Source organism: Eschscholzia californica, unplaced genomic scaffold (genome assembly GCF_041429995.1).
Source record: "Eschscholzia californica isolate CP2 unplaced genomic scaffold, dmEscCali1.0.p SCAF_1, whole genome shotgun sequence".
In the NCBI taxonomy this organism is placed as follows: domain Eukaryota; kingdom Viridiplantae; phylum Streptophyta; class Magnoliopsida; order Ranunculales; family Papaveraceae; genus Eschscholzia; species Eschscholzia californica.
The window spans coordinates 22,711,992-22,720,880 of record NW_028238198.1 but is presented as its reverse complement, the minus strand read 5'-3'; the positions used below and the strand labels follow the sequence as shown (position 1 = coordinate 22,720,880).

The 8,889-nt window shown below is 39.4% G+C and overlaps 1 pseudogene across 1 annotated transcript; it reads left to right on the top strand.

Annotated features, from left to right (window-relative positions):
- The first annotated feature begins 1,586 nt into the window (after positions 1-1,586).
- LOC147565211 (6-phosphogluconate dehydrogenase, decarboxylating 3, chloroplastic pseudogene) lies at positions 1,587-2,700 on the top strand (annotated as a pseudogene). The gene has a single exon (XR_015230127.1). The product of XR_015230127.1 is annotated as a 6-phosphogluconate dehydrogenase, decarboxylating 3, chloroplastic pseudogene (transcript).
- The last annotated feature ends 6,189 nt before the right edge of the window (positions 2,701-8,889 follow it).

Below are 8,889 nucleotides of genomic sequence, written 5' to 3'. Positions count from 1 at the left end.
CAATGACATGCATAACATGGTAACGTCTCACATAAATGTGAGACCATGCGAATGCACAATCAGAGTAGTTGCCAGAGAACATGCACAATCGTTGTGCATGTACAGCTAGTGTACACGTCACCATATCCCAGGTATCTTGCCATGCACTTACTCCGTAACGGTCAGCATTTACTCCTCCCAACGGATCATTCCTCACGCCTATATAAAGAGGAGTTCTTTCACTTCAGAGGGAGTGGAAAAAACACATGGAATACAGAGCAAAGCAACCCATACAACTTCTTCTTCTCCACTCGCCCTCTGTTCTTCGATTATTCTCGAGACGTTTGCATACAAGTTCACCTGGTTCTGGTCGTGGACACTACTAGACGCCTCAACGGTGTTAAAGCTTATCTTTGCTCGACGCTTCCTGCTCGACGCTTCCTGCTCGACGCTTCCTGCTCGACGCTTCCTGCTCGACGCTTCCGGCTCGACGCTTCCTGCTCGACGCTTCCAAACGTCTTCGAGGAGATCACAACCTTCTTCTTGCTCGACGCTACTGGTAACATCTACTCTCATACTTCTGATCATTTCACTCCCGTAGATTCGAACTCCGGTCATTCTACGAGCCTAGCCACTCTCCGATTACGCATCAACGGTTATACCCTCGGCTATTCCTTTATTATTCATTGTAATACTTTGCTGACTTGACCGTCGGAGGGCCCTTGGCAGGCACCATCCCGGTGTCCCCCCAAGCCTTCACGGGTTTGTTTGTGTCTGTTCACCTTCTTTTGCAGGTTTCTTTCACACGTTGCTGGTGCCCATCAATCAAGAACTCGACGTTTGGAATTCCAGAAGACGTTTCAGCTACCGACCTTCTGACTTCCGACCCGTAGACTTCTCACCGTCTACATCACTCACGTGATTAAATTTTCCAATTTTTCTCTAAAATTAAGGGAATTTGTTACCCACCTCCCCCTAAAGAATCTCATTCTTAACAACTATTTATCCCATTTTACCATAATTTTCTCTCAATAACTTTCTCTCTCTAAATTACTTCTTCTATCTCTCGCCTTCTTCACTCAATATATGGGCAATAGTTTTTCAACAACTTTAAAAAAAATCTCAACATCTGGATGATGTAAGATATGTAAGTTGTTAAATTCAGTGGTTGCAGATAGAACTAGGTTTACAAAATTACGTCATCAAATACTACAAATCTGAAACTTTCAAAATCTAAGATGAAATGTGAATTGGCAAGAAGGGACATTAGGGGTATCAACTAGGGGTGGGAATCGGGCAGGTTCGGACTCTTATTTCTCGAGCACGGGCGGATCGGGCTCCAAAGTCGTATGTCCGATCGAGCTATCGGGCACTTCAGGCCAGACAAATACAAATATATTAGTGCCCGCGGCCCAATTCAGCCAGAGAGCCCGCTCGGGCTCTAACAGTCTCTGACGGACGGATCACGGGCTTTTTGAGCCAAACCAGGTGAGTGCAAAAGCACCTCACTAGCTGAGTCGTTGCCCAAAGCACCAAGTTACCTTGACCGAAATTCCTAACTCCTTTCTTATAAGTCATTCCTCCTTCTCCCGCCTTCTCCCGCCTTCTCCTTCTTCAATGTGGGACTAAACAGTCACACAACTCTCTTACTTTTCTTTATACTTCCTAAAATCCTAGTAGTAGTAGTAGTATACAATCTAGAGAGAGAGAGGGAGAGAGAGAGAGAGAGGGAGGATGATTTGGGTGATAGGGAATTAGTTGATAAGATTTTAGGTAAGACTGGAATGAAAGGAACTGGTAAATGGACAGTTCAACAAGCAGCTGAGTTATCAGTTGCTGCACCAACCATTGCTGCATCTTTGGATTGTAGGTATTTAAGTGGGTTGAAAGAGGAGAGAGAAGCTGCAGCTGCAATTCTTAAAGAGGCTGATTTGAGAGAAGAAGTTGGATCAATTAGGGCAGGAATTGATAAGAAGAGATTGATTGATGATGTTAAGCAAGCACTTTACGCATCGAAATTCTGTAGTTATGCTCAAGGAATGAACTTGTTAAGAGCCAAAAGTATCGAAAAAGGTTGGAACTTGAATTTGGGAGAAATGGCTAGGATCTGGAAAGGTGGGTGTATTATTAGAGCTGTGTTTTTAGACAGGATTAAGAAAGCTTATCAGAGAAACCCACAATTAGCTAGTTTAGTTGTTGATCCTGAATTTGCTAAAGAAATGGTTCAAAGACAAGCTGCTTGGAGGAGATTTGTGGGTTTAGCTGTTCAAGCTGGAATTAGTACTCCTGGAATGTCTGCTAGTATTTCTTATTTCGATACTTATCAACGTGCGAGATTGCCTGCGAATCTTGTTCAAGCTCAGAGGAACTTATTCAGAGCTCACACTTACGAACGAGTTGATCGTCCTGGATCTTACCATACCGAATGGACCAAGCTCGCTCGACAGAGTAAGCCTGGTGTGGGTGCTCTCCATTGAAGTTTTCAACCCTTAATTGCAGTTTTCGGGTTAGTTTGGTTCAAGGGTTATTTATGTTTTTCCTTTAAAGTTTTCATGGATTAGAAAAATGTCACCATGAATGATTATCTGTTGTTCTTTGCAAGTTGTTGCTTAGACCCTTTCAGTTTCTGCTATTAATAAGTGGTGATTTGTCTTTTGAGTTCTAAAGTTACATTTTTTTTTGAATGATTTATCACTTCATTTGATGAGGTGGAGAGTGTTATGTTTATGCCTCTGTTTTCTTATGGTAAGGTCATGCAACAGACACCATAGTCATTACAACCCATGTAGCACAGTCCTGGAGAATCGGAAAATACTGCAAAAACAGTAACATTTTAGGCAACGGCAGAACCCATACACGATGACTTTCTGAAAGGCGTGTATACGGTATACCTTGTCGTTTCCGATGGCATTCTGAAAGGCATATACCTCGTTGTTTTTGGATAGTTTTGCTAGTGAGAAACTTATCCACTTATTCTTTCACTTCAGAACTTCGAAGAACTGTTTAGTTGGGAGTTCGGCAGAACCCATACACGATATAGCAGAGCAAATTCTAAATCGAAGCTTTTAAACTGAACATGATTCTTCTCTCGCTTAGAAATTCGAACTTGCAGTAGTTGATTACTCCGACACTGGAAATTTGAAAGAGGGTGAGCTTTTTACTCAAGTAGGTTATTCTTCTCTGCACAAACTTAGACTTGGCAGTTTCATGATGCTGGTTGTATGTTGCATATAGTGAAGGAACCTGTGTTATAGTAAGTAGGTTATTTCCTATCTAATTGTAAGCTGAAATCAAAATTGAAAACCTTTCACAGTTGTTCTTCAGATGATTGTTTATGGTTAAAAATGTTGATGAGAAATAGAAAAGTTGGTAGTCTTGTGTTAAGTGTAAGCCCGAGTTGCTTGTCCTTAGAATTCAATTAACACAAAACTCCCTTTTTGTGCCTCTTAGACGTTTGCATTAGGAGATGTGTGCTGGGCTAAGCAAGTTCTTCCTTTATACTTAGTCAGTACCTTCTCTCCTTAAATGAAGAATTGAGCCACCTCCCTATATATTGTTGGAAGGAAAATGTTATATACACTTCTTGTTTTTACCTGGTACACTCGCGGATATTCCCTCTCAGTCTCTCACACATGAACCATTTTTTTTTTTCCCGGGAGATTTCATAGGCAATGCCCAAAGTTGTTAAAGGCAAGCTTGCAGGCAATCCCTGAAATGGTTAAAGGCAATAGGTGTATAGGAGGCAATGCCTCAATTAATGATTGACATAATGATACAACTGACGTCGTTAGGTTCGTCGCCGGTCGGTAATCTCTAGGCGGCGATCGACCTTCATAAAATAAAAAAGAGAAAGAAAAAAATTCGTTCTTCTTGCTTTTCTTCTCTTCTCTCTTCTTCCGGCAAAAGTCGCCGGTCGGCGTGCCGCCTACGACTTCAACTTTCTTTCTTCCTTTGGAAAGATGAAACTAATGTATATCATAAAGCATCAGTATAGTCATACTGACACAGAACAAAGAGGGATTTTTTTTAAAAAGTTTCCGTCGATAGATGAAACCGCCGTTACTCAAATTGTCAGAAAAATGAAACCGATGTGTAACATGAGGAATCGGTACAACCCTCCCGGCAAATAACAAAAGAAAACATTTGAAGATTTGATAAGTTTTTTGTCGATAAGATAAAATCGATGCGTTCAATTACATATCAGTAGCTTCATGTCAACCTGTGATGCAATAGTCGGACTCGTTATATTGACATTGTATTGGTATTTCCCTTTGGTAGAAGGAGTTCAAAAACTGCAACTTGAAAAATCCCCAAATAGGAATATGATCTTATTGTTATACATTTCCTTGTTTTAGTTATTAGGTTCATTACTCTTGTACTTATACCTTGTTTGTTTTAGATTAACCGTGGTTAAATTATACATTAAGAACAGCAGCTTAGAGTGGTCCTTTATGGACATAAGACGATTTTGTATAAGTTTATGCAGTATGTTCATGCCCAAAAGAAGTCTTGCACTATACCTATTGAAGTCTTTCAATAAACATTGTGATTGATGTGTCTTCCATTTGTTGGAGTAATCTTATTAATCTACAAGGGTTTCTGCTATGCTTTCAATAAACATCTCATCCCAAACTTGCGCAACTCCTTAAATTGCATATCGAAAAACAACACATAACTCTTCACTTTGTATTCTTCCGTGAACACACATATTAAAGAAAATTAACCCGTTATCCTTATCTAATATAAAAGAAGACTTCACCACGAGACAGATTATTTCAATGCCGATAACTATAGGGAAATGACTGACCTTCAACCACCAAGATCCCCATAAGGAGAGCTTCAGTCCCAGTACTCGGGTACTTGAGCTTTCTCGCTTCCATTCCTAATCTCATTCGACATTTTCAACCCTAATTTAACCCATTAAGTCGTCTAATGAAGTTATGGGTTGGGCACATTAAAATACGGAATAGACATGGTGATCGGGGCTACTAAAGTGTATTAAGTATTTCTAATGTCTTACAAAATTTTGTTTAGAAAAATATGCCAAAGTATTTTTTTTGTGTTGAAAATAAAATACATCAAAGTTAGGAGGAAAAAAAAACATGGTCATAGAAACCATTTGATATAGTCAATTACTATTGACCATGCCCCATAGTTAGTGAAGGTCACAAGAAGGCCAACATCACACAACAAACTTTAAGCAAACTTCATAATGTTAGTCCCACACCTTTGAGTTAGAGATAAAAGAAGCAAAGGGGAGAGGTTACAAGTTCTCCCTCTTTGATGTTCAATCCTAAAGCTTTTCAATCTTTAGTACCACATTGATGGTCTTATATATAGAGATGCAAGAATAAAGGTTATAAATAACTCTTTCATTTGCCTTTATCAAAAAAATTTTAAAGGCTAAAATCATTCACTCATAACTTGAGATACTTTCAATAATCATATAATAAAATGTATAAATGGTCATGTTTGGGTTTTTTCTTTTTAAAAGTTAGTACAAATTTATCTTTATTCTATCTTATGACATTAGACCCGATTAATAATTTTCTCATTTCATTTAAAATAAGAGATTAACTTCCACTTAAGCCTCAATAAGTGATGTAAGACTAATAAATAAAATAGATTTGATGTTTTGAGTGAACCTTATTTTCTATTTAATGAGAGTCTCAAATACATGTTCTAACGGTAAATAGGTGATGTGGGACTAATAAAGTTAAGAGATTTTTGATGTTCTCTTTGGAGACTTAGTCCCACATTGAACATCTAGAGAAGAATTCATATGGGGTTGTGATTATATGAATCAAACCACACTTCTTGGATTGCAAGCAAATTAAACCTATTTAGTCCCACATTGTTGGGGGTGAAGATGAAGGAGAAAAGGGAATGGTTATATATAACCTCTTAAACACTCCACAATACAAGCCTCTTCAAGGCCAAAATTTATGTAAGTTCCATCTCTTAAGTCCCTCACTATTGGGTCAAAGATATGGGAGCAAGGCTCTTCGATGGCCAAAAAATTTTACCCCTTGGATCTGAAACATAATCTTTATATGTTTGATCGGACGGGTTCGGGCATTACAACTCGGGCGGCTTTTGGGCATCACAACTCGGGCGGGTTTCGGACATCGCAACTCGGGCGGGTATATCGGACGGGTATAATGGTCCGGGACTCGGATTTGAGGTTATGTCCGAATCCCGGCCCATAAACCCGATTCATCGGGCCGGGTTAGCCCTACACGGGTTGACTACGGGCAGCAGTCTCTAACGGTCCGGGCCGGACCCCGGGCTATCGGACCGTTTTCCCAGCCCTACACTATCAACCCACTGAAGATTCCGTGATAATACTTCTTCCACAGTGTCCAATCCATCTCTTTATGCAAGATATAAGTTGTCTATCTACAAGATAGAAATGCATTTGTTAATAATGCTTATTGGTTGGTGCTTGCTCTGTTGTTCCATTTACCTTTTATTCCTGATCACAATTTTCGTCCTTGTGGACATTTAAATGGTTTCTGTTGCATAAAGAGATGGACTGAACACTATAGAGGTGTATTGATTTGTAGTTTGAGGTTGATAATCACATACCAATTGAAATTTCAACTTAGGAAATAGGTTCCTTGTTATATTGTGTCTTCATTTTTTGCATTTTTTTCGGTGAACCAAACAATAGAAAATTTAAAAAATATTTCGAGGAATCATTTTCTAGATGAAAATTTTCTCGGAGAACCACTTTTTCTTATTTTTTTTCTTTCTCCAACTTGGAATCAAACACACTCTTAGAAACTTCTAAATTAGGGTTTTCCAAAATTGAGAAATTTCTCAAAATTTGATTTTCCCAAATAAGAATTTAATTGGAAATTAAATAAAAAAAATCATCTGTGATGTGTATGAGACTCCAAATCGGTGATTGGTATATACCATAGCTATCCAATTCGGCCAAAAATCGACCGTCGATTGTGTAGTCTTTAGAGAGAGAAAGTTCCAAAAAATATGAATTTTCGGGTTATAAATTGGTTGATTCATCACCAAATCAAAAGGAAGATTTTTGGTGGTTAGTATATGATGTCCAAATCGATGAAACAATCGAGTGGGAATGGAAATTATGCCGCCTAATGTCGTCGAAAAATTGAGGGATCAAACCCTAGGGTTTCACTTACAGGAAAGAAGATGCAGCAGCTTGGGTCAAAGGGATTTGACTCGGGTCAAGGAATACGAAAAAATGGATCGGTCCTCGGGTCACATCGCGGGTTGAAAAGAAAGTCCGGGATAGAAATGGGCGGTCCGGGTTGAAAGAACCGGCTGGGAATGGGCCAAAGTAAATTTCTAAAGGCAGCTTCTCTTGGTCATTCTTTCGAGAAGAATACGGGCCCCCTGTCCTAAACATGGAAGCTTCCAGACCTCGTACCTGCCAGTATTTTATCTCTTTCCCGTGGCGGACCATTAGTCGGCTGATTCCTATGCAAACCCTATAAAGGTTTAAGTCAAAATTAATTGACTGATCTCTAAAGTCCTAATGACTTAGGTCAAGTTGGTCATGGGTCAACGTTCTTGACTCGATCAACAAAGTCGAGAGAGACAGAAAGTTTCGTGATCTCTGATAGTTGGTAAGCTAGGGTTCCGGTCAGGCAAGAAATATCCCGGTCACTCTAGGGCCACATAGCGTCAAGGAATCGAAGCAATTCTGAAAACAAGTGCGAACTAATTGAATACTTGTGTGAGAAATTCCTCGAATTTTGTGGAAAGATTTGAAGCTGATGTCGGACGAACGAGTTAGACCGATTAGGTATGAGCAGATCAAACTAAGAAGAAATTACCGGTTGAAGGCTTATGCATGCAACCGACAGAAAATTCTAGAGAGAGAATGATCGATGGTGCTTTGAAAACCAAGAAAGAAAGGTTAATTTCATCATCAAATCAAGAGAGAAATGGGATTGTACTTGATTAATTGTTGTCCAAAACGACAGGATCAATCGATTGGTCAAGAAAAAGTCGTTGGAAAGTGTAGGGAGAAAATCCTAGTGGTCGGTCGTCGGAGAAGACAACCCAAAGTCGAGGTCAAAGGTTGCTGACTTTAGTCAGCGTGTGAAGGTATTCTCGGGTAAACGTGAGTGGACTCGGTCTATTGACCTAGGTCTGTTTGGACGCGAGTTTTAACAAGACCGGGATAAATATGTTCCGGGTCTTAACGAGACCGGGGTGTTGCTATTCCAATTATGTGATCCAGATTAGGTCTATTCTGGTATTGAAATAAACCGGATTAGGTTTATTTTTGGATCTCGAATTAGAACCGGAACGGGACAGAATTGGTTTCTAACCTCAAAGTGGTAAAAAAAAATATCCAAAAAATTCGATTTTTTTTTCGAAAAAATCGGAAAAAATCAGAAAAAATTGGAAAATAAATCTAGAACATACCTTCTTTGCCGATTCAACCATGAAACCTTCAACTTTTTTTCTTATATTGTCATTATGACACTTTTTTTTTTTTTTTTTGTAACCCCATGTTAGAAGTGTGTTCAAGATGATAAATACTCACAAGATTAACTTGGAAAAAAAATCGACGAATTAACTTATCGATTACGTAATTCCAACGACAAAAAAAGATCGTCTTTGCGGAAGCATAAAACAGGAACAAATAACCTGCTCATGATACTATCTGAAAGTTCATGTTAGTTGGTAGATTAGAAGACATAAACTGAAATAAGTAACACAATAGTTTACGTGGTTCTAAGCCGTGGCGTGTTAGACACGCCACGGGCACGCCAGACATGAGTTTGAGCCGTGCTGTGTCGTTCTCAGACCACAAAGTCTGGGCACAGAAACGCCTCATGGCAACGGCCCAGCCGTTGTTGTGCCGGGTCGTGGCTAATGGGCCAGTTGTTTCCAAACGTAACAAAATGAACCACTAAA